The sequence below is a fragment of the Schistocerca gregaria genome, chromosome 3, assembly GCF_023897955.1.
Source record: "Schistocerca gregaria isolate iqSchGreg1 chromosome 3, iqSchGreg1.2, whole genome shotgun sequence".
NCBI classification, from domain to species: Eukaryota; Metazoa; Arthropoda; class Insecta; order Orthoptera; family Acrididae; genus Schistocerca; species Schistocerca gregaria.
Genome location: NC_064922.1, coordinates 134857603 through 134885483, shown reverse-complemented (window position 1 = coordinate 134885483; position 27881 = coordinate 134857603). Strand labels below are relative to the sequence as shown.

The 27881-nt window shown below is 43.4% G+C and overlaps 1 protein-coding gene across 1 annotated transcript in view; it reads right to left on the bottom strand.

The window, feature by feature from the left end:
- The window catches only part of LOC126355766 (arylsulfatase B-like), a 251009-nt gene extending 227204 nt beyond the window's left edge, over positions 1–23805 (bottom strand). The window contains exon 1 of the mRNA XM_050006168.1: positions 23713–23805. The gene's annotated coding sequence lies outside the window, so the exon portion shown is untranslated. The remainder of the gene's footprint in view (positions 1–23712) is intronic.
- Positions 23806–27881: the final 4076 nt, after the last annotated feature.

Genomic DNA, 27881 nt, shown 5'->3' with positions numbered 1-27881 from the left:
TTGTGATGCCTAATGTAAGGAGGAGTTAAGCGTACCATCATGTTTCCGACTTTGATAAAGGTCGGATTGTAGCCCATCGCGATTGCCGTTTATCGTAGCGCGACATTCCTGCTGGCGTTGGTCGAGATCAATGACTGTTAGCAGAATATGGAATAGGTGGGTTCAGGAGAGTAATATGGAACGCAGTGCTTGATCCCGACGGCCTCGTATCACTACCAGTCGAGATGACAGACATCTTATCCAAATGGCTGTAACGGATCGTGCAGCCACGTCTCGACCCCTGAGTCAACAGATGGGGACGTTTGCAAGACAACAACCATCTAATTGATCAGTTCGACGATGTTTGCAGTAACATGGACTATCAGCTCGGAGACCGTGGCTGCGGTTACCCTTGACGCTGCATCACAGGCAGGAGCGCCTGCGATGGTGTACTCAATGACGAACCTGGTTGCACGAAGGGCAAAACGTCATTTTTACGGATGAATCCACGTTCTGTTTACAGCGTCGTGATGGTCGCATCCGTGTTTGGCGATATCACGATGAAAGCAGATTGGAAGCGTGTATTCGTCATCGCCATACTGGTGTATCACCCGGCGTGATGGTATGGCGTTCCATAGGTTACACGTTTCAGTCACCTCTTGTTCGCATTGACGGCACTTTGAACAGTGGACCTTACATTTCAGATGTGTTACGACCCGTGGCCCTACCCATTATTCGATCCCTGCGAAACCATACATTTCAGCAGGATAATGCACGACCGCATTTTGCAGGCCCTGTCCGGCCCTTCTGGTTACAGAAAATGTTCGACTTCTGCCCTGGCCAGCACATTTTCGAGATCTCTCACCAACTGAAAACGTCTGGTCAATGGTGACCGAGTAGCTGGCTCGTATCAATACGCCAGTCACTACTCTTGATGAACTGTGATATGGTGTTGAAGCTGCATGGGCAGCTGTACCTGTACACTCCATCCAGGCTCTGTTTGACTCAATGCCCAGACGTATCAAGTCCGTTATTACGGTCAGAGGTGGTTATTCTGGGTACTGATTTCTCAGGATCTATGCACCGAAATTGCGTGAAAACGTAATCACATGTCAGTTCTAGTATAATATATTTGTCCAATGAATGCCCGTTTATCATCTTCATTTCTTCTTGGTGTAGCAATTTTAATGGCCAGTAGTGCAAGCTCCTTCCTAAATGAAACTACAGTCATGTGTTTCATTGGCATTCTGTGTCAAGACTATAAACCGACAATCCCTGGAACAATTCTATTTAGTTTTCAGTAGAATCTTTTTAGCTGTTGTGGAGGCTTGCGGTGTTGCTGTTTCTCCCAGTACTTCATTTTGCAGGTGAGATTGCTGATACGTGGGTCTTTCTCTGGAACAGCTGTAGTTAGCTTTCAGCAGTATTGCGGAGTCTTGATGTGTTTCTGTGTCCGTCTGTACTTCATTTTGCAGGTGAGATTCATAATACGTTATTTCTTGTGTCATTTGCGCAATGTAGATAGTGTCCGTTTCTTTATTTTACCTGGTCCATAGGTCAGTGTAGAAATTTCAGGTTCCATTCTTATACAGGTCGACATTACGGTTTTTTTAAATATACAGTTACGTTTTTTTCAAAGCGTTCGCCTTGACCATGTCTACTGAGGGTGAAATTATTGATTTGCTTATTTATTGGCCTACGAATGAGATCAGTTTTCTCTCTCTCTCTCTCTCTCTCTCTCTCTTACACACACACACACACACACACACACACACACACACACACACACACACACAAGATTCTTTTCAATTTCATGTAAATGATGTGGCTTTGAGCTCAGTGGCACATTTAGGTTGTCAGTTCACATTCATAAGTTTGTATTTACGATAACACACACACACACACACACACACACACACACACACACACACACACACACACACACACAAGTAAATTCCACTCACTAATAACATGCCATTAGGTGGATACCTCTCACGTATGTGAGGTCGTCAGTCATACGCCGCCTGAGAGATCGATCGGCCGGATGCGATTCTCTCGATAGACGGAACAGAGGAACGGCTGTGTTAGCCAAAGATTACACAGCCAGTCGCAGTACTTATGCTCACCGCTAGGCCACTTCATGTGTAGCAGGAGTGTAGTGCAGTTGCGCCATTCCACAGTTCGTAGCTACGCTCAGTAGTCAGCCAGAGTCGATGTTAGTCAGCCATCGTCTGCAACTCAGTCACTGCTGCCATCAAGTCGTTGTAGCTCCGTCCCAAATTAGTCTTCAAATTCACCGGATTCGACATTCAAGATTACGAGAGATTGATTCGTCACTGTAAGATTTGTGACTTGTATATTATGACATTCTACAGACGCTTAGTCTAGTTGCATCTTCCATCATTTTCAACCAACTGATCACTGACTACAGCAAAGTTAAGTAATAAATACTTTCTTATTCTGTACTCCTGTTAATTATATGTGTTTTCCTGTTGTACCAAGCAGGCCTGGCATAGTAAAACCCACGTTTCCACCTCCTTGGCTACCTCATATGTGGCACCTCATATTGATGGACTCGATTATGGTGGAAGATCGAGAGCCATCAACGCATGCTTCTCTCCGAAGAAGACTACAGAGGTTCAGTGATACAGAAATGTGGCGACTGTAGCGACCAGAGGAGATGCGACAGTTCATACTCGTGCTTTCAGAACCAGTCTTTGACGATGAGAGGTGTATGAACAGGGACCCTATCACCTTGGAACACAGCGTCACCGTTGGGAAACAGATACTGTACCGCTTGATTGATCTGATCAGCCAAAATGGTCAACCAACCTCGGCAGTAATCCGACCTTGCAGAGTAACCACATCGTGGAATATCACGATATGGCTGGCCAAATCTTCACCGAACAACCGCCATGTTTCATTCTTGAGACGTAAACTCAGCCGGACGTTGGAAATAGTGTGTAAAAAAAGATTCATCCGACCAAATTACAGTCCTGCATTGCTCCATCGCCCAAGTTTTATGGCTTCACTGCCACGTTTTCCTGGCATCTGCGTCAGCGATGAGTAGTACTGCAGTTCCAGCTCACCCTGCAATTTCCTGCTTATGTTGTTTTCGTGCTGACAGGTTCGTGAGTGCGACATTCGGTTCTGCAGTGAGTGTTGCAACTGTCATCCTCTTACTTTTCGTCATAGCTCTCTTCAATTACCTTTGTCTCGATCATACAACACACACTTGCGACCGCGTTGTGAGTGAGTGGGTGATGTTTTCCGGCTTTTCCCTTATGTGGTGCAATTCATTGGTATGGTGTTTCTTGAAATACCAAACACATCGACTGCCTTGATTACGGAAGCACCCACCATATGAGCACCAGCTGATGATGATGATTTGAGGTGAGGGGCACTCGACAGCGCGGTCATCAGCGCCGTGAGGAAGAGACAGCATGCTAATCTCATGGGTGGGGACGAAGGCAGCATACGGAGCAGTTTATAATGTATTAAAGTCTGCCTCCCGTGCCCACCAATTTAGGGATGAATCCCGACAATTCACAAAATTTCAACACCTTTGTAACACTGGAATCAGAATCTGCGAGGATGGTGTGCAGACCTCCATCGAGACTGAGGGCTGCCCTAATATCAATATATCAGACACACGTAGCCACTTTCCCGGGTTCGATTCCCGGCGGGGTCAAGGATTTTCTCTGCCTCGTGATGACTGGATGTTGTGTGCTGTCCTTAGGTTAGTTAGGTTTAAGTAGTTCTAAGTTCTAGGGGACTGATGACCATAGATGCTAAGTCCCATAGTGCTCAGAGCCACGTAGCCACGATGTTGTTTTTGTGGTGTTCAGTCCTGAGACTGGTTTGATGCAGCTCTAAAAAAATAAAAATAAAAAAAGTGTGAAATCTTGTGGGACTTTACTGCTAAGGTCATCAGTCCCTAAGGTTACACACTGCTTAACCTACATTATCCTAAGGACAAACACACACACCCATGCCAGAGAGAGGACTCGAACCTCCACCGGGACCAGCCGCACAGTCCATGACTGCAGCGCCTGAGACCGCTCGGCTAATCCCGCGCGGCTGATGCTGCTCTCCGTGCTACTCTATCCTGTGCAAGCTTCTTCATCTCCCAGTACCTACTGCAACCTACATCCTTCTGAATCTGCTTAGTGTATTCATCTCCCTCTACGATTTTTTCCCTCCACGCTGCCCTCCAACACCAAATTTGTGATCCCTTGATGCCTCAGAACATGTCCTACCACCCGGTCCCTTCTTCTAGTCAAGATCTGCCACAAACTCCTCCCCAATTCTATTCAATGCCTCCTCATTAGTTATGTGATCTACCCATGTAATCTTCAGCATTCTTCTGTAGCACCACATTTCGAAAGCTTCTACTCTCTTCTTGCCTAAACTATTGATCGTCCACGTTTCACTTCCATACATGGCTACCCTCCATACAAATACTTTCAGAAACGACTTCCTGACACTTAAATGTATTCTCGATGTTAACAAATTTCTCTTCTTCAGAAACGCTTTCCTTGCCATTGCCAGTCTACATTTTATATCCTCTCTACTTTGACCATCATCAGTTATTTTGCTCCCCAAATAGCAAAACTCCTTTACTACTTTAAGTGTCTCATTTCCTAATCTAATTCCCTCAGCATCACCCGACTTAATTCGACTACATTCCATTATACTAGTTTTGCTTTTGTTGATGTTCATCTTATATACTCCTTTCAAGACACTGTCCATTCCGTTCAACTGTTCTTCCAAGTTCTTTGCTGTCTCTGACATTATGTAGCCACGATATGCTGAACTAAAAGCTGCACGCCACAAACTTCACAGAGTGGTGGATCCTCTCCCCGGAGGAGGAAGTCATGTGTTAAAGGGCTATGCCCGATGGCAGTCTGATAAGTAGAGCCTCTTTTCTACGGTGAGGCTGACATGATGTGCGCCAAGCCTTTGTGGTCGATTTGAGATACCACAGTTTGTTGTCTGACACTTGCAACCATTCAGTCTCCCACTGACGCATGATACGTCTGTCAGAAAACGAGATGATGGCTTGCAATGAGATGGGACATTGGTGAGCAGCACCATCCCAACATGCTTCCATGGCGGCTTTGTCGTTCATATCGTTGCCGTATATCCCATTGTGGGCAGGTACCCTGCAAAAGGCCACCTCCTTGTCACGGTGTTGGAGCCGCTATATGGATGAGCATCAACTATTAGCCCACGTTAGAATTCACTAACCTCTGACAAGATGCACCCACAACTACACAGACGACAACTCATCCTTGCAACGTATTGAGGACATTGCACAGGGGCCATACGTGTTCTTGTACAACAGCGCCACCTGCAGGCTTGGGCAGTACCTGTATTTATGTTCAAGCCTCGCGTTGTCTCGATGTCTGTATCCAACCCCTGTATCTAAGTGCGCTGAATTTCCACCATCCTGTCCAGAAGACAGAATCATTTGAACCAAGCATTCCGACTGCATGGCTATGGCTCTCAAGATACAAAATTTCCTCTGTACAAGAAACGAAAACATGAAGATGTTGAACAATCACGTGACGATCTATCGATTGTACTTGTTCCTTGGTCCTTGGAGTAAAAGGCATAAGTATCGTTCTGCAACCGTCCAGGAAGATAGAGGAGCTGCCGGCCATTGTGGCCGACCGGTTCTAGGCGCTTCAGTCTCGAACCGAGCGACCGCTACGGTCGCAGGTTCGAATCCTGCCTTGGGCATGGATGTGTGTGATGTCCTTAGATTACTTACGTTCCAGTAGTTCTAAGTTCTAGGGGGCTGATGACCTCAGATGTTAAGTACCATGGTGCTCAGAGCCATTTGAATCATAGAGGAGACACAGCATTGTGCTAAAGACATTTTCGACCAGGATTTCCAGGATTTATAAGATTTATTATGAGCGCATAAGCAACTATACAGGTCAGTCATATCTTGAAAATCGAGAAGTTGTGAAATCGGCAGTTTATGAGCATAGCCTTACAAATAAACACACAATAATGTTTGATGAAACTAAAATCTTGCCCCATGCTTCTATATACTGGATTTCTGTTATTGAAAAAGCGATAGAAATTAGTATGTGTGAGAAGAACTTGAACCATTGTCTTAGTAGTGCATGGAAGCGAGGTCCCGATGCTGAGAAGACTCAAGGAAATGATCTGAATCGTTTAGTTTCTATGAGAGCCATCAGTGCAAAGACGGACAAACTCTGCCAGTTTGACGTAATGATGAAGTACACCGATCAGTTGCAAGCCGTCAACGGACTGTAAATGGTCACCACAACACTATTAACACAGTCACTTGTTCCTAACGAGGATGATGGAGGATTACGTCAAAACTTCGGAATTATGGCCAGATCTGACGCTGGAAGTAAACCGAGAATGTTTTAAACTAGGATGTCGCAGAGAGAAATTTCAGTTTGTTAGGACATGATCCTTGATGTTTTCTTGACAAATCGTCTTGTCATCATCTTGGAGGCTACTCATGTAGTATCAGTTTGTGCTGCGATAATTTGACGGTGGCACTGTATGTTATTAGACATCTTAATGATTGTTTTCAACGAAGTCCTGTATATGACTCAGAACATAAGGCAACTACAGCTGAGCAGAAGTAAATTAGGGAGTGTCAGATATGAACGACAATTATCGAAAGTGGGACAGCCCTGAGCGGTGGAGAACGTATCCGTAGATGCGTATCTCCTGTTTTCGCTCGAGAACTTCGGCGGAGGCCTGTTTCTCTTCCGATTTTCTGAGAATATTAACAAAGGTCAGTAACCACTGCTAATGTCAGATTAACACCTCATTAATTTTTCGGTGCTACTGAATCACAAATTGAGTTTTTTATTTGATAGTTGAGATATTATTCGCGTTCAGACCGGTGTGTTTCCCGTTGTCGCAGGCATTAGCGGGCTGCGTGGGTGTGTCCAGCGGCGACCTTGTAAGGATTGGCGCAAATGCAGCGCAACTGAGGTCATTGTTGCGACACGGTAAGGGGCGAGCCGACGAAATGTACGATTTAGGTGAGGCACGGAAAGCGACCCGAGCGTGAAGGGCGTAACCGCGGCTCAGTCAGAGCTGATGCAATGTCCGAAGGCAGCGCGAACACTCCCGAGTAGGGAACTTTGGTGCCCTTGAACAACTACTCCATAGTTTTAGTTGTGGCAGGACTGTAGGTAGGACACGCCCTCTTCTTCGGCCTCAGAAGGTTGTTGAGGGAAAAGGGGAGTAAGGGGGGGGGGGGTCTGAAGGCTTCCTGTGAAGGGTATGATCTACCCCACCTCCTCTCTCCCCCCCCCCCCCCCTCCCATTTCCCTCTTCCCCGTCCAAGAGAACTGCTGTCAATTAAAGTGGGGCATGTAGTTTGTGATTCATATCGAGGACTTCTCAAGACAAAACTGTCATGCACTTGTGATGAGCATTTGAAAGTACGTGTGAGCAGAAAGTCTTGCCCTGATTATAACAATTACAGAATAACCGTTTGACATAATAATTGGCATTTGATGCCGTTACATAGGTTTCTAGCATTTGTAGACTTAGAGAAAGCTTTTGACAATGTGGACTGGAATACTCTCTTTCAAATTCTGAAGGTGGCAGGGGAGTTTGTGGCACAACTTGACAAGAAGAAGGGTCCGGTTTGTAGGACATGTTCTGAGGCATCAGGGGATCACCAATTTAGTATTGTAGGGCAGCGTGGAGGGTAAAAATCGTAGAGGGAGACCAAGAGATGAATACACTAAACAGATTCAGAAGGATGTATGCTGCAGTAGGTACTGGGAGATGAAGAAGCTTGCACAGGACAGAGTAGCATGGAGAGCTGCATAAAATCAGTCTCAGGACTGAAGACCACAACAGCAACAACATGGGGTAGTGTTACTACTACTACTACTACTACTACTAATACGTGATCAGGCCCAGTGGACCGCACGCATCTACAAGTTTCCTCCTCCACTGTATTCTGTCCATTGCTGTCACCCGCCATCCGTTCACATGTATTGACACTTGGTTTAAATCTTCATGGAGTCCATCCCTCCAACGCTTCTTGGATCTCCCTGGCGGTCTCTTTCGTGTAAAGTGTGAAATGCAGGAGCTTCCGAGGCCATCTGTGATCCTCTAACCGGGACACATAGCCGGCCCACTGCATTCGTTTGGCTTTGACAGTCCCTGCTATGTTGGGCTGCTGGTATAGTTCCTCAAGCTCTTGGTTGTATCTGATCCTCCATTCCCCTGTATCTGTATCCAGAACCGGACCGAAGATCTTCCGAAGCACTATTCTTTCAAAAACAAGGAGCCTATGGAAGTCCTGTTTGCGGATACTCCATGTCTCACAGCCATATAGAACAACAGGCTGGATCAGGGTTTTGTACAGTCGAATCTTGAACTGTCTGGAGCGATATCTGGACCGAAGCAGTTGTGGTAGGCTGTGGTAAGATCCGTTTCCTGCTTGTATTATGGCATGGATTTCTGCTTCACGTGACGAGTTGTCACTAAAAAGTGCCCCTAGGTATTTGAATTCTTGCTCTTTTAGGACTGGTCCCCAACCTGCAGTGATTGTAGATGATCAGCAGTCTGACCACGACGACGCGTCATAACGAGGTACTCTGTCTTGGCTTCGTTTATGATTAGCCCAAATTTGCTAGCAGATTCCTTTAGTGCTTGGATCATTTGCTCCAACTCCTCTTGCGACCTAGAGAGTAAACAGATGTCGTCTGCACAGGCTAAGTATGCCAGTCTCTTCCCTTCGATTTCAATCCCTTCGTTCTCTTGGAGGGTCTCGCGTACGATCTTCTCGAGGGCAAAGTTGAACAGGATAGGGGAAAACCCATTTCCTTGCCTGAGTCCTGTCACAATTTCAAACTCGTCAGTTACGCGATTTCCCAACTTCATCTTTTTACGTGTTTCGGTCAGACAGATCTTTATCAGATTGATGAGTTTCTCTGCTATGCCAAACTCCCTTAAACAGTTGAGCAGGCTCTTGCGATGTATGTAATCATAGGCCTTCTTAAAATCAACGAACAAAATATACAAATCTTTACCATATTCACCCAGTTTCTCAGTGAGCTGCCGAAGACTGAAGATGTGATCTACTGTTGACCGTCCTGGCCGGAAACCTCTCTGGTACTCCCCAATCAGCGAGTCTGCCACTGGCTGAATTCTATGTATGAGGCAATTGGACAGGATCTTGTGGCAGACGTTAAGCAGGGCGATTCCTCAATAGTTGTCTCATTTCAGTTTTGTCGCCCTTCTTATGTATTGGACAAATCAGAGCTGTTTTCCATTCCCCTGGTAATTCTTCTTTAGTTACTTTTTTTAGTTTAGTATTACTAGTTTTTTTTAAGACCACTTATGTTAGTAAACCTCTACGTGTGCTCCCTTTGTAGTCGGAGAATGTCGAGGCAGTTTTCCAGTTCCCGGCAGGTCTTTCGTAACATGTGTTCTGTCACAGTACCCACAACAGCTTGTATCCTAGCCTTCAGTTCGCCGACGTCAGCAACTGGTGAGACGAAGAGTCTGTCCTTGATATAGCCCCAGAAAAAAAAGTCAAGGGGCGTAATGTCTGGAGAGCGGGGTGGCCAGGCTGTTGGATCGTTACTTCCAATCCACCGATCCGGAAATGTTTCATCCAGGAAATCACGCACTATCAAAGCCCAATGGGAAGGGAGGGAGGATTATCCATCGTTGATATTCTTCTAACTGTGGGGCAATGATCTGTTGCAAAAAGTCTATGTAAATGTTAGCGGTAATGGATTTTTCCACGGTCCAAAAACCTTGTTATGCATGACGCCGCACCAAACACTTACATTTTTTGCTGTCTCGCTGTAATTGTACAGTAGCATGTGGAGACTCTGAACCCCATATACGGACATTATGCCTATTCACCATTCCACTGACATGAAAGGTGGATTCATCGGTAAAGCATATGCGATTTAAGTAACCGTTAGCGCCATCAGTCCTGTTGAGAATCTCAGTTGCAAATTCAGCACAAGTCAGCAGATCATTCGGTTGCAAGGCCTGCACGATTTGCACTTTGTAAGCACGCAACCTAAGCATTTCATGAAGAATCTTCACCACACGTACTTGCGGTATTTGAAATTCACTTGATGCTGGACGAGTTGACTTAAACGGATTCCGTTGAAACGTTTGCGGAACACCATCAACAGCTGCAACACTCACACGAGGCCTGCCATTATGAGGACCATCTTCAACGCTCCCTGTTTCGTAAAACTTTACATACCATCGGTTTATTGATTTAACGTGAGCAGGGCTGCGTCAATAAGAAGCCCGAAATTTAGGCTGAACACTGATGGGCGATTGCGTTTCGTGAAACCAAAGCACGCATTGCGCTTTCTCCTGCTTCGACGCCATTTCGCCAGCAACTAACGTGACCTAACAGACCGCGTAGGTGTCGTGGGGCACTAGCGCCATCTGTTGGTCACAACAACTAGTAACACTAACCTCTGTAACGGCTTCAAATGTGACTTATTATGTCGAAAGTTTATTTTGCTATAAATTTTTGTAATCAGGGCAAGACTTTTGTGGTAACCCTGTATAAACAGTCGGAGCTGAAACTGCATCTCTAAGGAGGAAGAACAGGCGAATCGTTGACGAGCCGACTGGTTCTCCATTAGTCTTTTCCGAGCGAAATAGTCAAAACGTAGCATAAGAGACATAAAATGTTATTCAACAATGTAGATTTGAGCGCTGCTGCGCTGCGTTGTACTGTCTAATCCTAGATGTTGCCAAATACACCAATCGTTTGAAGCCCTCTCATTTCTGATACTGGAAGACAAGCAGTGGAGATGCAAGAAGAAATTAATTTTTTTCTAGAAACATTACTAGGGCAACAGACTCAAATCTTTGTAATAACGAAGGTTAGCGGTAAGTATTATGTATGGTGTAACTGGAACTGTTATGCCCTTGCCTTTCTCTGGTCTGAAGGCAGGCGAGCCAGTCATGACGGAGCAATGGCGTTTGATAGGGATCAGTTGTGTGTACAACGTCAAAAACATCCGTAACAAAAACAACAACAATCAAAATCAAATACAGGTCAATGTGAGTGGTTCACACAACAGCTAATCATCCAAGACTCTCACAGCCGTCAGAGTTGGAATTATTACATGTAATACAGTGTCAGGTCACACACAGTCTACAACTCTACATCTATGCGACTAATCTGCAATTCACAGTCAAGTCTCTCGCAGAGGGGCCATCGAATCACCTTCAGCTACACTACTGGATATTAAAATTGCTGCACCACGGAGATGACGTGTTACAGACGCGAAATTTAACCGACAGGAAGAAGATGCTGTGATATGCAAATGATTAGCTTCTCAGAGCAATCACACAAGGTTGACGCCGATGGCTACACCTACAGCGTGCTGACATGAGGAAAGTTTCCAAACAATTTCTCATACACAAACAGCAGTTGACCGGCGTTGCCTGGTGAAACGTTGCTGTGGCGCCTCGTGTAAGGAGGAGAAATCACGTTTCCGACTTTGATAAAGGTCGGATTGTAGCCTATCGCAATTGCGGTTTATCGTATCGCGACACTGCTGCTCGTGTTGGTCGAGATCCGATGACTGTTAACAGAATGTGGAATCGGTGGGTTCAGGAGGATAATACGGACCGCCATGCTGGATCCCAACGGCCTCGTATCACTAGCAGTCGAGATGACAGTCATCTTATCCGCATGGCTGTAACGGATCGTACAGCCAGGTTTCGATCACTGAGTCAACAGATGGGGACGTTTGCAAGACAACAACCATCTACACGAACAGTTCGACGACATTTGCAGCAGCATGGATTATCAGCTTAGAGACCATGGCTGCTGTTACCCTTGATGCTGCATCATAGACAGGAGCGCCTGCGATGGTGTACTCAACGACGAACCTGGGTGCACGAATGGCAAAACATTTTTTGGGGTGAATCCAGGTTCTGTTTACATCAACATGATGTTCGCATCCGTGTTTGGCGACATCGCGGTGACCACACGTTCGAAGCGTGTATTCGTCATCGCCATACTGGCGTATCATCCGGAGTGATGGTATGGGGTGCCATTGGTTACACGTCGCGGTCACCTCTTGACTGCATTGACTGCATTGACTGCACTTTGAACAGTGGACCATACATTTCAGATGTGTGACGACCCGTGGCTCTACCCTTCATTCGATCCCTGTGAAACCCTACATTTCAGCAGGACAATGCACGACCGCATGTTGCAGGTCCTGTACGGGCCTTTCTGGTTACAGCAAAATGTTAGACTGCCGCCCTGATCAGCACATTCTCCAGATCTCTCACCAATTGAAAACGTCTGGTGAATGGTGGCCGAGCAACTGGCTCTTCACAATACGCCAGTCACTACTCTTGATGAACTGTGGTATCGTGTTGAAGCTGCATGGGAAGCTATACTTGTGTACCCCATCCAAGCTCTGTTTGACTCAATGCCTAGGCGTATCAAGGCCGTTATTACGGCCAGAGGTGGTTGTTCTGGGTACTGATTTATCAGGTGTATGCACCCAAATTGTGTGAAAATGTTATCACATGTCAGTTCTAGTATAATATATTTGTCCAATGAACACCCGTTTATCTGCATTTCTTCTTGGTATAGCAATTTTAATGGCCAGTAGTGTATTTCTCAATGGGTTCACTGTCGGAAAGCGCGCGGGACGAATGAACACTCGAATCTTTTTCTTCTGCAATTGATCGAGGGGACTGTCGAGCGAATAAGGAAAGTTGTACCTCGGACTGAGAATCACAGGCACAAAGGAAAGGAATTCAGAACGGAAAAGAAATCAAAGTTAGCTGCCATATGAGTTGAGGTTCGATGTATAGAAACAAATTTGAGTTACAATACAAAATAGAGAGAGAGCTGAAAATACGATGATCACCTCCAAAATTTCGTGAACCGTGGGAAATTGACGAACAATATTTTTTGGAACAAGTTTCATGCAAATGATAGATTATTCGACCAGTGTTGAGGACTCTTAGACTGCCACTGATCACATCCAGTTTGGCTTTATACTGATAACAATAGAGCTACTACATTTTTAAGGAGGAATCTTGAAAAAATCTAACTATGCAAATACATAATATCTTGTTAAAATAACTCATGTTAGATTCGATAGGAGACCAAATTTACTAAATCTTCACTTTTGTTTATTGAAGCTAGTATGAGCTGTTGCTTCTATCTCGCAATTTTAATAAGCTGCCACCTATTTACATGGTTATATTTCTCATGTTTTCCCCCCTGACAAAAGTGACGCTGACAGTTATAGGGCAGTAAATGTGATACCAACTTTGGTGTGACTAGTGCCAGTATAATTTTTCTGCCTTGTACGCAGCGTTAAAGCTTTCTTTTTAATCATGCATCAAGCGGAAGGAAATCGGACGATGTCTGGAAACCAAGCGGTCGCGGGATCGAATCCCGGTCGGACCACGGGTTTTTCAGTCTACTTTTTAACCTAGCCCACACCTCTCAACGATGTTAGGAGTCACCAGCAACCACACGTTTTCGGATTCCACGTTAAACTGTAGGTCCTCTTTCGTCGCACGGATAACTGGGGGATGTTAGGGACACGCAAGTCCAAGTAATGACGTACAGTTAAAAGAGTTTCACCAAGTTGTTGATCCATACGAGATATTTGGGTGTACGGAAGCTGCGAGGGGCCAAGAATCTAAAATGTACGAAGTTGACGCGTCCATTGCGAGAATCTGTGAAGCTGCGCATCAAGGGACACAGTGGCCTCTCAGTGAACTAACAAGGGGAGGGAACGACGTTTGGAACGTGGATTTACTGCAGGCTTCGTACACTCGTAGTACCCCATTAGGACAACAAAATGTGTAAGCAGTAGCGCGCACTTTCCAAGCGTTATTGAGGAAATCGCAAGATAATTTCGGTGTTCAAATATATACCTGCGCATGGCCATTTTTAACGTGAAGCGGCAGCAGCTGAGTGGTTAGCGTTCAATCCCCGTAATCGGTGGATCGAGTCCTGTTCGTCAGTTTCTTTTTTTATTTTCAACACGGTCACGCGGTACCACACCCAGAAAACTTTTATGTCGACTGACTCTGGCCACGGAAGCCTACGCAAACATACATGGAATCTATATTACACCAAGAATATGTTCCGTGCGATTCTCTTTGTAGTTTAAAATAAGCTGGTGCAGACATTGTGGAGTTATTCACATTATCATTTCCTCAGCTATCTGCGAGAACGTGCTGAAAAATAAGGCTGCAGAATTTTTTATTCCGTTCGAATGTCGGCTGAGGCGTTACATGTCATTCATATTACTCGGTTGACTTTTCCGATTCGCTGACGAAAGTTGCAGCCCTCTACCACTGCAAGGGCTCTTAATTATAACATGTAACTTGGCTGTGTGTAACGTAACTACGTCGTTGCGTGAGAAGCAGCGTGCTGTATTCGAATTTCGAATGTGAAGAGTTCGTCCACATATGGAGCATACTCTCCTTCAGTATGACAATGCCAAACCACACACGAGCGCTACTACATCTACAGTTATTCAACACCTTGTGTTCACGGTCATCGATCATCCTCCACAAAGTCCCGACGGTCACGTTGGATTTTGAAATGTTTCCAAAACTTAGAGAACGTCTCCGAGAACTTCATGTTAATAGTGATGAAGTGCTGCCAGCGGTGGTGAGGTTGTGGCTCCTTCAAAAACTCAAATATTCTACAATGATGAAATCAAGAAAGTTGTTCCTATTAGGGAGAAATGTGTTTGTCGCCGTGGTAAATATGTAGACATGAATAATAACGATCTGGGGTGTCAATAATGTTGGTTTATTTAAGAAGCTTTAAGAATGTTCACATAAAAAATTCGGAGACATTACTTTCCAGCACCCCTTCGTACAACCTTCTGAACTGCACAGAGCCCGTTATGGACATAGCAACAACGGATGTAAGTAGGCTGTTTAGGTTTTTATGTTGGTAACGCCACGTAGCGCTCTACATGAAAATCACTGACTGTGAGGTGTGAAGTCTGCGGCTGGTTTGCATTGTTGGAATATTCGCTATTGTAGTGTTGGGCAGCTCGACGTGAACAGCGCGTAGCGTTGCGTAGTTGGAGGTGAGCCGCCAGCAGTGGTGGATGTGGAGAGGTGGAGAGAGAGATGGCAGAGTTTTGAGAGAGGACGATCTGGACGTGCGTCCATCAGAAAGAGTAAATTTGTAGTACTGTAAGTCATGAACGGATATTATTATTAAGGTAAATACATTGATACATTGGTTGTTTTCTATCAAATTTGCTAACTATGCCTATCGTAGTTAGTGCCTTCAGTAGTTAGAATCTTTTATTTAGCTAGCAGTATTGGCGCTCGCTGTATTACAGTAGTAACGAAGATTTTTGTGAGGTAAGTGATTCGTGAAAGGTATAGGTTATTGTTAGTCAGGGCCATCTATTGTAGGGATTATTGAAAGTCAGATTGCGTTGGGCTAAAAATATTTTAGTGATGATCAGAATAAGTAAAGATAGAAATATCTTAGTACGTTCAGTTTTGCTCAGCTGTTTGAAAGTCAAGTAACGTAAGGGTTTTACCAGGACACCAATTCATAAATTTTTCTAAGGTGACGTTTCACCGATAATTACGCTTCAAACGTGAAGTTAGCTACTTAGCAGCTATTTTGTTATTAATACTTCTGAGGTGTATTACAGCTTGCAACGCATTTTGGTTGCACGCGAAATTTCAAAATGATGCATGGAGGTGTTATAAAAAGTCCTGGGAGGAAAACGAAGACAGACATTTATATTCGGAATCATCATCCAAACACGCTACTGTGCGCCGAAAATGAGGGGCAAACGCCTAGAGGTGCGCTACCCGAAATACACACATTGCCTCACAACCAGATAAGTTGCAGCGTTCTAAACCCACAACTAATAGTATACAACGTAGTTGGCAGGATATGTACGACCGACACGTGATGATGTTTGCAGTATACTGTTAGAATGGTCTGCTAAGAATTGCTCCCATACTGTCGTTGCCCTGTAGGGCCGTTCCCTAAAATTTCCGACATTATTTCCAATCTTCAATTTATTCTACCAGGTATGCACCCGAGTACTAGAAATGTAACGAAAACAGCTGGAACCACTAACTTGATGATCTTTTTCTTTATCAGATTTTATGGTTTTCGAAAAGAAAATGTATGACTTTCAAATGTATTCACTGTAGGGAACCATGGTATCTAAAGCGTTGAAAAGATGATTAACAGTTCGGTCTGTAATTACAATCCAGAGAATTCGCTATAGACAAAATTTCGACGCTGGTAACGGCAAGAAACAGTGAAATGTGTTAAAGAAAAAGTCATCACGTTTGTGATTAGCGGTTTTTATAACATGTGTTATAATACAACCACAGAATCCTCCCAATGTCATGTGTTGACAAAACAGCTTAACTAAAACTGTTTCCTTGTATGATTTTAAATGTACCGAAGATTGTGTTTTGGTTTTAATATGAATTTCTATGAAGTTGTAGACCAGCCAAACTATCTAAGAAAGTCTTGAACAGATATGTGACATTCCGCAATCGAATGGTGTGACATTACAGCGATAGCCACTTAACATTCCACTGAGCGTGCTGTAAGTTACAAGAGCACATGCAGCGCTCTAGCTTCGACTTACGCCACACCTTGTTACGGTAAACTGCACGGCGTGGTGTAATTAACGTAATAAATCTACTGGAAACATCGTAAGAACAGAAAATGTAGACTTCTTACATCTGAGTTTAAGGCATTACTTCTGATACAGCTTTGATGATAAAGGACTGGCAGCAGTTTTAATGATGGCGACGAAAATAAACGAAGATGTCTTTTACGATGAAACAGCTTCTCAGCAGCGCACTAGTTTCCAACAGATTCATTCCGTTTGAGGATTTTTTATCAATCGGATAATTGTCTGAACTTTGTATACGATGGACGAAAAGATTCTATCTATTCCGAGTGTTGGGATATTTCTGTCTTTAGAGCGTGAGTTGCAAGGAAAACCATATCGAAACTTTAATGAATATTAATGTTTCAAATTTGTAGTTTTTTTCTTAAATTAAAGGGTTCCACATTGCATCGACAGCGATGGCGCTAGAAATTGTAATTTCGGCGATTTAAGCTGACAACAGACGTCCATTACATTGTATGCTACATTAAGATACGTTAGGCCAAACAAATCAGGTCACGATACGTTACTTGCTCTGCCTTATTGACAGGAGTCCAATGTTTTGGCAGATTTTGTCAAAAAATCATAGGTTTAATTCCTTAACAAAAATTATGCGTCCATTCCCTGTAGATTGTTAGTGTTTTCGTTCGGGACCGAACATTCCTTTTGGACAGGTTTTCACCATTGGATGCAATTGAGGGGAATGCTGATGCTTAGATCCAGGAATGCCCTGTCTTATAGTCATTTGTACGCACTGGAAGTTGTCTGCTGTAGTTAGCATGCTACGTAGTTGTGCACTGACGACGTGCAGCAAGCTGAAACTGTCTGGTCCATCGGTATTCTGATTGTGACATGCGCTTTCTGCCTTGTGGACCAATTAAGCCTTTCAGATTGTCATTGATTCCTCTCTGTTCCTTCCGTACTTCGGTGGTTGATGTGAGCCAGCGGTACCAAAATACCGGAATTCGATCTCACTGCGGCATACGATCAAGCAGGAGATACTCGGTAAAATAATTTAATCACCTTGTAAGAAGATAGTTTGTAGTCGAAACAAATAGGATGCATGTACCTCAGATCACTAATCTGTAGATTTATTAGACGAAATGTGTGACCTGTCAGGGGCTTTGAAGAGGTTAACGCTGGAATTCCCTTAATCCAACGTTCATTGTTGTTTTGACAGCCTCGTGTGCGACACGTTGAGATGGGAATCTGATCTGCAACACAGTTACATCTTACTGCTTTTTTTCGTTACTGCAGCAGTTTCATCTTCACTAGATAAACATTACATTGTTATTGTTTGTATTGTTTTGTGTTTACATGAAACTCTCTATAAATGTTTTCAGTGCTTTGATACTTGATTACACTCTGAGTTAGCTGACAGGCGTATCATTTCTGGGGAGACATGCCGCCTGTGTACAGAACGATTTCTTTATAATGTCACATTTCCAACTCTTGTTGGTCTTCTTTGTTAAATCCCTTAGACCATACCGGCGAGAATGTTGGTATACCTCGCAGACTACGAGCTGATCAGCCCTTTTGGCTGAAGCTGTAGTCATTGTTCGTGAAACTCCTGGTTGTTTCGGCGTGTTAAACAAGTGCTTAGTACGCACACGCCAGTAGTGCATTAATATAAACGAACATTTTCAGCAACATCTGTAAAACAATATTTATCACACGGTACTTCCAATACTGTGTCAGAACTTCCACGGACGCCTGGCGGAGAACAGGGCACCCGTGACATTTTTGTCGCATTAAAAGTGTTGCGTTTTATCTCCTCTGAACACCAAAATTTTATATAAGTAGCTTTTCACACCTCATATCATTAGATACTGTTGGTAATAAGTGTTAACTTTGTCTCACAGACATTGACTATCCTACTACACCATATAAATATGCCTCATAAGCTCATATCTTTTTTTTGTCTGGTCAGTTATCGTGCCAGTCCTCCTATTCCAACAAGATCTTCTAGAGGTTCACCTTGGCTGTAAGGCCAATGCCTTAACTAGCAATCCCATCCTAGTTATTTCGAATCGAGAACGCCTTGAGCTTCACTACCACCTCTTTTAGTATTTGGCTGAAAATAAGCAAGGGTCTACGGTGAACTACACCTGAAACAGTCACTGTACCCACTATAGTAGGGAACGAAAGGTACACGAGAAGCTCCATGCTTCCTACGTCGATTGTAGCCGTGATCCTATCGCCTGTGATTATCAGCGACAGAGGTACACTGCATGCGTGAAGTTATAGACTTCACTCTGTTATACATAGGAACAAATACACTTACACATATGCTATGCTTCCATCTATTTATCTGGTATGTATTGTCGAAGAATAAAATTAAGATTAGCATCATTATTCGGTTCTGAACATGGTTTTAGGAGAGTTTCCCACGGTGGAAGGCAAATATCGGAAGTGGAAATCGCCTTCCATATTTTCCCATCGGTCAGCTCACCTGGTTTTTCGCTGAAAGATCTGAGTCCTACTATGAGTCTGACCTGGAACAGTGCGCTCTGCCCATTTGGGTAGGCAATGAAATGTGTAGAATAAACCTGAATGCGTCGTCAAAGCGGAGGTACACTGATCTTATCGAGCAAGCTATAGTTACACACAAACATACTGAAACACGCATAATGATTTCGTATTTTTTGCTTCGATATATTGTCCCAGCAATAATTAAATATATCTCCAGTCATCTGTTCCGACAAAGTTCCTCGAGAATTTCCTCTTGGCTGTAGTGGAAATACCAGAATTGGAAGACCCCTCTCGTACTGTTCCACTTCGGGTCCATTCTGTTCCACTTCTAATCGCAGTTCAACTCGTAATTTAGCTCATCAGAAATCATGAAAAATTTTTTTTCGCCTCTTGGCTATCCAGCAAGTACAGTCCCTAACGCACACCTTTTCGGGATTGGCGAAAATCAGAAGATCTATACTAAAAGACACTATTATTTGGGTCGAGACGGTTTTCTCCTTGACGTGCGATTTCAGCATAGTGAGGCGTCTATTATAGTCAGTCTCCCAAATCATTAGACTATGTTGATGATTTTCAACCAGTCAAAACCGAGCACTGTACACGCAGTCATATTATACACTTTTCGTGATCAATGCCTTTCGATTTGAACGACGTGACTCTCACGGATCAAACCGAAGTTTTAATTTATATTAGAACAAATAAGCCCTCGGTCACGAATATTAAGTCAAAATTTTGACTTAATATTTGTGACCGAGGGCTTATTTGTTCTAATTTAATTCTGACACGGTCACTGAACCTTGGCAGCTATGTTCAAAGTCAAAGTTTTCACTTACCATTGACAATTCTCCAGTTACTCCAAATTTGGGATTTAGTTCTAACAGCAGAGGACATACGTTGTGGTGTAGATTAAAGGGCTGAAGTATTTACATTCATTGTTTTCATCTTTATGTCGGACTTCAGGATTCGAATATGTTTGTTATGGTTTGCACAGAAGTTGGTCTACGTTGACCAGTTTGTACCAAGTTAAAGCTATGCTGGGCATGCGAATTCGGATCTAGAGCCGAGTAGCATTAATATCAGAATGATAATAATAAAGAAATCCCATTTAGAGGAAAAATACAATTCTGATAAGATCGCCTACTCTTACTAGGACAGAGATAGAAACTGCAATTTGAGTCGTTGCTATCTTTCGCACCTTTACTCGCTGGTCCATGATGAGATCGTAGATGAAGACGACTGTAATTTTTTCTGTTGTACCGAGCCGATGAGACGTAACGACGTGTCTTACGGGCGGTAATATTTGTTATTTCAAAAATAAACTACAGATAATATATTTACTATTAATTCATCTGAGCTCTGATTTGTTCCAGAAGGATTAATACTACTAGCAGTAACTCTTTTTTTATGGGATGGAGAAAGAAAGAGAGCTTGTCTTCTCACCGTATTATTTCATTTCCTTAAAAAAATCGGGATTTCGTCAAAGATTATTATTACTGCCAATTTGAACTCATGATTTTACCAGTTTCGATTTACTTGCCCTATGTTTCCTCGACATTTCACTACACTGGGAATTACGTACTTAGGCTTTTAATTAACAGAAAGAGTTGAGAAAGTAGAGTCGACCATCCATGTAGCCCGCCCTAAACGCTCGGAACCACCCAGACACGTCTCATGGATCTAATTCATCCTTCAACGTGCCACTAAATCCTCTACATAAATCACAAACCCTCTGCGAGCGTCGTTACATTTTTTAAAATTTTGGTGGCGATTTTGGAGACGATTTGAAATGGGGAGAAAGCGGCAAAACAGTATTACGGAAGGTGAATGGGAGACTTTGATTTATTGAAAGTGTCACGGAAATGATGGAAATCACTTACAAGACGTTATTAAGACCAGCCTTATACTGTTACCGTCTTTGGAATCCGTAATGAAGTTGACGGGACGGCAGGGGCCCGTGTAGCCCGATCCTTCCCAAACATTTTTAGTTCGAGCAGCTCTTAACGTCACAGAATGCTTCCGTTACGAATGCTTCTGTTAGTCAAGCCGCTAAGTCAAAACAGTGGTTTGTCTAATGCAGTTGAAGTACACAGTGGTTAGGCCAGGTTAAAACCGTAGGAGTAAACGAAACACGGGTTTCAACTCCACAAAAATTTAACGAACAGATTTATCCCTAATATAATTAATGTAATGGCTTACATAACTCTCAAATATCGGCATCAAACAGGATACAGATACTTTCATTTTCCGTCGCACGCTAATTATCGCATCAGAGCAGAACGGTACACTACCATGCAATGGGATCAATGGACTTTGATAGCTTTCTCTGTATCTGTTACAGTTAGAAATGTCGCAGACTTATTTGTGACACTCGTTTTTAAAATGGCTGACGTAACTTGTGCTCGACACTTTTATTCAAGTCTTTATTATGTTTTGAGACAATATGAGTATGTCTTAACTGACTACACATACCGTATTTTTGTCTTTTCATGTGACGGTTTATCACAGGAAGAATATGTGACGCTTTTGAAGACGGGCGGCTCTGTCGAATATATGGTCACAATCCGTAATGTCCCAAAGGTCACTGACACATAGGGAAAAGATCGAACGTTGTCATACTCATTCCGTGAACTGTGTACAATGCCAGACCAACAGGCGTTACATGCATTGACCAAAAAAGGACAGTGCATTGAGAATGGCTAGTTGATAGCTGAAATGTAGATCTGCCAATAAAAATTCCAAAGGACAACTGATAGCTGGAATCTATTATATACAAATCGTACGTTGTCCACGTTTTTCCGTGGGACTTTTATCGAAAATTTGTAACTTTGTGTTATTGGAATGGTTTTGAGTGCAAACCAATTTTATCAGAGTGGTATGTTCATTTAAATGTACAAAGCTTCAGAAACCAAAGAAATGTTTGTTGAATCTGGAAAACTGATGTAATTGATCTGGATTTACATACATTGAATTTTGTGGAGAAGAAGATAATTAATTTTATCGAGAGAGTACACTATTTATTATACACTGCAAACTGGTGAGGCGTTTTTGGGTCATATGACTAAAGATTAGTGTACTATTTAGGAATTAGAAGAAGACTTTAGGAAAGAAAAATTTGATTTACTATTTTTAAACCACAAAAAGAAGTTCCCTGCCGCTTAGAGGCTATTTAATTAGTCCTACTGACGGCAGATGTATTAGAAATTTATCACAGTTGTGAATCCCTATTCCATCAATTCCATTATCTTTTCCTCCGACGCTTCTTACAAAGACGAACTTGCAAATCTAGAAATGATAATTCATTTTATCATTTTGATTGCGGAGAACATAAAAATCTTAAGGTTCTTTGGTGTCTGAATTGTTATGTGGTGGTTAAGAAAGATGCTGGAGATAACATACAACCAGTGAAAAATTAACATCATTCACAATGACATACCACAAGCTGCAGAAGATGTCTAAAACTGGAATACGTTCACGGCGCCTCAGTAGCAGAATTTTGGAACAACTGACACAGCTCATAAGAAGTTTCGAAACTACTAGTATAGCCCATAAAAAGATTTAACAGAGATGCTCGGAGAACTTAAATGGGAAGTTTTTGAAGCAAAACGACAGTCTTGTTGCGAAATATTCTAGGGGAAAATTTAGGGAACCTTTATCCGAGGGAGGCCGTGTGTTAATTCTGCCATCGTCGAATATTTTATTTGAGAGTGTGGTAAGTGAGATTACGAACTTAAAGAGACACAGAGTCATATGAATGGAACACGAAAGCAAATCGCTTATATTAGTATGTAATTCACCCCGCAACCGACTACATGCTGGCTAGCTCACTGGAAGCGTAAATTTGTAAGGTGACAGTACTGGAAGAAAATTAACGGCAAAAGATTGGACTCTGGGGTTCGAATCCCGGTGTGGCACACATTTATGTCAGAGAACACCAACGTGACGTACATTCTATCAAGCACAAAACAGGTTCATCACACCCAGCTTAGATTCAAAGGTCAGTACTCGATGCTGTGAGAGACAGACGACTGCACTTTTGCCAAATTTCAACCGCGAACTGCAGAAGGTTGCTTTCATTACTGATTGTGGGAAACGTTGAGGGACTGCCACAGAAACGAAAACGCGATCGCTTTACGCTATCGGTCGTAGTAGTTGTGCGAAGCAGCCGCGCAAACTTCCCGTGGATCTTCTTTGGACGCACTATAGGAAATATAAGTAAAATCCACAATCTAACCAGCCACTGAACTTTGGGTTTTTATTTACGATACGTTTCGGACGTTTTGCTGCATGACTAGGAGGTAGTTTCAGTTGTTAGGTCAGGGGTCAATAACTTTGATTGCAGGGTGCTTTCGGTGTATTCTGCGATGAAAGTGGTACATTTAAAACAGTCTAGGATGTCCTCGGAGCAGCACCGGAATTGCCAACTGACGATGGCGTAAGGAATCAGAAACATTTCGTAAATAAACTTTTAAAATTTGGTGGACGGTTACATAGTATTTATTGTTTATACTGTAAACGCCAGTCGCGGAAACGACCTGCCAAACGTGTTTGAGCGTAGAGGACTGTAGGAGTGTCGCTGACTCACCAAAAGTCGCCTCGTCGGGTGTCGGGTGTCGGGGTTGCACGAGCCACCAGAGTCCTGGTTCTGCTGCGCCGCCCTCCAGCGCCCGCCGCAGCCAAGTAGCGAGTAGCGAGTAGCGAGTAGCGCGCGCCGGCCGACGCGCCCGCCTATATGTCACCCCTACTCCCACCCTCGGAGGCCGCACCTGCACCTGGCCGGCCGGCCGCTCGGCCCCCGGTGGGGAGCAAGTGGGGCGCGCGCCGAGGTTCGACAACCCGCCTCGGCGGCTGGCGGTGCGCCGCCATTCATCCTGCGCTCTGCTCCTTCTCCCTCCTCCCCAGAGGCCGCCCTTGACCTTGGAGCTCTGCGACTCGTTGCACGGCGCCGGAGAAAGGAAGGTCGATAGCAGGTCGAGTGCTTCTCCTCCAATTACGCCGCTGAGATAATCAGTCAGTGCCGTATGAACGTACGCTCTCGTGGCCATCGTTAAGCCTCTAAAGGAAGTCTAATTCGTCATATGTGCCTCTCACAAACTTTTCACATCCCTTGTTATTTGTCCTACTCTGCCAGGAAAAAGAAAATTCAGCACCCTCGAGGACAAAGTCATTTTACTGACAAGTGCCGATATCGCTTTATGCAACCTGCAATGTTGCCTCTAAAACCCATGCGAGAGATTATCATATTCTCTCGCTCGCTACGAGAGAATTATTAATCCTACGAAAATCAATGCATAGGCCAATTTTATAGGAAATTTAATGTACACTACTGGCCATTAAAATTGCTACACCAAGAAGAAATTCAGATGACATGTGATTACATTTTCACGCAGTTTGGGTGCATAGATCCTGAAAAATCAGTACCCAGAACAAACACCTCTGATCGTAATAACGGCCTTGATACGCCTGGGCAATGAGTCAAACAGAGCTTGGATGGCGTGTACAGGAACAGCTGACCACGCAGCTTCAACACGATACCACAGTTCATCAAGAGTAGTAACTGGCTTATTGTGACAAGCCAGTTGCTCGACCACCATTGACCAGACGTTTTCAATTGGTGAGAGATCTGGAGAATGTGCTGGCCAGGGCAGCAGTCGAACATTTTCTGTATCCAGAAAGGCCCGTACAGGGCCTTCAACATGCGATCGTGTAGTATCCTGCTGAAATGTAGGGTTTCGCAGGAATCGAATGGAGGGTAGAGCCACGGGTCGTAACACATCTGAAATGTAACGTCCATTGTTCAAAGTGCCGTCAATTCGAACAAGAGGTGACCGAGACGTGTAATCAATGGCACCCCGTACCATCACGCTGGGTGATACGCCAGTATGGCGATGACGAATACACGTTTCAAATGTGCGTTCACCGCGATGTCGCCAAACACGGATGCGACCATCATGATGCTGTAAATAGATCGTGGATTCATCCGAAAAAATGACGTTTTGCCGTTCGTACACCCAGGTTCGTCGTTCAGTACACCATCGCAGGCGCTTCTGTCTCTGACGCAGCCGGGGTGCACTCAGCCCTTGTGAGGCAAACTAAGGAGCTAGTTGACTGAGAAGTGGCGGCTCCGGTCTCGGAAACTACCATAGGGCCGGAAACGCGGTGTGCTGACCACATGACCCTCTACATCCTCATCCAGTGACGGCTTTGAGCTGAGGATGACACGGCGGCCTGTCAGTGCCGTCGGGCCTTCTTGGTCTGTTCGGGAAGATTTACGATTTTTTTTAAAATTTTGTACTGCGATTCTAGAGGTCGTAGTTTTCGACTTATTAAAGGAAAACGTACAAAAGTATCTTCAAATGTATCTCCACACCCACATTCTTCCCACAACAGTCAGGATTTCTGCCACTTTAATCGTAGCACTCCCTCCTACCATTGTACAAAAATTTGCGACTACACGAATCATCAGTCGACCTTTTTCGGTCTCCATTGACTGGCCTTATTTTACGATCGGCTTAGTCAAACACTTACAAATTCTAAATTTCACGGTTAAGTAAATGTTATCCAACAGTTTTGGAAATTCTAACAGTGCACGATAAAGAGTTACGACGTTGAATTCGTCAGGCCTTGTGACAATGAAACTACTGTACTTGTTAGGGTTATGTTTCGATGAAATTTTTAACGTAATTAGCAAAAAGGTGAATGGCCTTTCAGATCATGATGCACAAACTTTAACTCTAAAAGATTTTTGTGCTGCAACACGTGTTAAATATAGTCATCAGGTGTTTAGGAAAGCTGATCCAGTTGCTGTAGAGACCTTTGTAAACCTTATCAAGGAACAAGAGTGGCAAGTTGTTTATAGCGCTGATACAGTAGACGATAAATATAATGCTTTTCTCAAGACTTTTCTCGTGCTCTTTGAAAGTTGCTTTCCGTTAGAACGTTCAAAACAGGGTACTAGCACAAACAGGCAGCCAGGGTGGCTGACTAGAGGGATAAGAATATCTTGTAGAACAAAGTGGCAATTATATCAAAACGTTAGAAATAGTCAGAATCTAAATGCAGCAGCCCATTACAAACAGAATTGTAACGTGCTTAAAACTGTTATTAGGAAGGCAAAAAGTATGTGGTATGCAGATAGAATAGCTAAGTCTCAGGATAAAATTAAAACCATATGGTCAGTCGTAAAGGAAGTAGCTGGTCTGCAGAGACAGATAGAGGATATAGAATCAGTGCGTAGTGGGAATGTCCGTGTTACTGATAAGTCGCATATAGGTACAGTATTTAATAATCACTTTCTGAATATAGCAGGTGAACTAAATAGAAACCTAGTCCCAACAGGGAATTATATAGCGCTCGTAGAAAAAAGTGTTCCGAGACTGTTACCTGAAATGCTCCTCCATGATAGTGACAAGAGGGAGATTGAGTTAATAATTAAATCACTAAAAACTCTCATGGATATGACGGGGTATCTAGCAGAATACTGAAGTATTGTTCTATGTATGTTAGCCCAGTACTTAGCCATATCTGTAACTTTTCCTTTAGAAGTGGTTGGTTTCCTGACCGATTGAAGTACTCGGTAATGAAGCCACTTTATAAAAAGGGAGACAGGGATAATGTTGACAATTATAGACCTATTTCTATGCCATCGGTGTTTGCTAAAGTTATCGAGAAGGTTGTATGTACAAGGTTACTGGAGCATTTAAATTCACATAATTTGCTGTCAGATGTTCAGTTTGTGTTTAGAAATGGTTTAACAACTGAAAATGCTATATTCTCTTTTCTATGGGATGTTTTGGACGGATTAAACAAAAGGTTGCAAACGATAGGTGTCTTCTTTGATTTGTTGACCACAAAATATTACTGCAGAGGTTGGACCATTATGGAGTAAGGGGAGTAGCTTACAATTGGTTCGCCTCTTACTTTAAGAACAGAAAGCAGAAGGTAAGTCTCCGCAATATTGAGAGTGGTAGTGATGTTCAGTCCCAATGGGGCACTGTTAAGTGGGGCGTTCCCCAAGGGTCGGTGCTGGGGCCACTGCCGTTTCCTATTTATATAAATGATATGCCTTCTAGTATTACAGGTGATTAAAAAATATTTCTGTTTGCTGATGACACCAGCTTGATAGTGAATGAACGTGTGTGTAATATTGACACAGTACCAAATAACGTAGTTCATGAAATAAGTTCGTGGCTTGAGGAAAATAATTTGATGCTAAATCACAGTAAGGCGCAGTTTTTACAGTTTCTAACTCACAATTCAACAAGAACCGATATTTTGATCAGACAGAATGGGCATATTATAAACGAGACGGAACAGTTCAAGTTCCTAGGCGTTCGGATAGATAGTAAGCTGTTGTGGAAGGCCCATATTCAGGTTCTTCTTCAGAAACTATATGCTGCTTTATTTACCATTAGAACAGTATCTGAAATAAGTTACACTTCAACAGGAAAAGTAGTCTACTTCGCATATTTTCATACGCTTATGTCGTACGGTACCATTTTTTGGGGCAGTTCTTCTGATTCAAAAAGGGTATTTTTGGCTCAAAAACGGGCTGTACGAGCTATATGTGGTGCAAGTTCGAGAACCTCTTGTCGACCCCTATTCATAGTCTGGGAATTCTGACATTGCCCTCACAGTATATATTTTCTTTTATATCGTTTGTCGTTAGCAATATTAGCCTATTCTCAAGAGTCAGCAGCTTTCACTCAGTTAATACTAGGCAGAAATCCAATCTGCATGTGGAATGCACTTCCT